The sequence below is a fragment of the Arachis duranensis genome, chromosome 5 (genome assembly GCF_000817695.3).
Source record: "Arachis duranensis cultivar V14167 chromosome 5, aradu.V14167.gnm2.J7QH, whole genome shotgun sequence".
Classification (NCBI taxonomy): Eukaryota; Viridiplantae; Streptophyta; class Magnoliopsida; order Fabales; family Fabaceae; genus Arachis; species Arachis duranensis.
This window is the reverse complement of record NC_029776.3, coordinates 8,761,808-8,762,978: the sequence shown is the minus strand read 5'-3', so window position 1 is coordinate 8,762,978 and position 1,171 is coordinate 8,761,808.

Below are 1,171 nucleotides of genomic sequence, written 5' to 3'. Positions count from 1 at the left end.
AGTAAATGTAAGTAAAAGAAGGAGAAACATAAGAAACACCTGTAAAAATGCAAGGGTATACTAAAAGGGAAAAAAATGAAGATGGGTAAGGGTGACAGTGCCAAACCTTAAAGCGGTTATGGGTTCTTTTCAGACCCTATTTCGCCCACACAAACCTAACTTGTCTATTTTGCCCATCCACTCGCACGTGCCATCCATCCACACCGTTTAGTATTCCTTATTTCTCAAATCTTAACTTCACTCATGGAAGAAATTTTTTACCAAATTGGCCTTACCAACTAAGGGGGCTAAGAGCCAACCACAATGATTATCAGGGGGTATTTTAGTCATTTCCGGATATAAAAAAGGGTGGTGGTAGTTTGGATTATTGAGATGACTTTGTACTCACCTTATCTTTATATTTTATTCCGTAGTTTGCGTTGGTTGCCAAAGGACGTGTTCAAATTACAATATAAGCCAATACTTGCTGATGATGGCAGTGTGGTCATTTCCTAATAATAATTATAACACCATACATTAATCACGAATTATTTAAAGGTTATCATGAATCACGAATATAGGAGAGAAATTCAAATTATTTTCATTTTCATAATTAGCGCATAGACTAATTTTGTTTTGTTTTTCTATGTACAACATTATTGGTAATCATAAGCTTTTTGTTTACAAGAAATGAGTATTACATACTATTAATTAATGAATTTTAATTTAATTTTCTAAAAGCGAAAAGAAAGAAGAGAAGAATTGGCATTTTATTAATCTCATAGAAATCATCATTTTAGCAGAAAACGCCAGTATAGGTACCTTCTTTGACCTGTAATTCCAACCATTATTATGTTGAGTAATATTTCTTAGTATTATGTAAGACAGAATAAGGTTATCGTCGTCATTTCCACCGAATAAAAAGTCATCATGGTATTTCTTTTGCGTCCAATTTATAGCCATAAATATATTAATTGAAAAATTCGTCTGAAATTAAGAATGTAAAGATAAAAAAGTATATATAAAAGGACATTATTGGTGGAAAAAAAAAAGAAAAAGAGTAAATTAAAGGGAGAGAGTGAAGAGGGAAGAAGAGGAAGAAACAAGGACCGCTTCCCTTTCAAGTGTGGAGTATTATATGAGAGTCCCCCCTTTAATTAACTAAGCCTCCATTTTGTTGATTTTTATATTA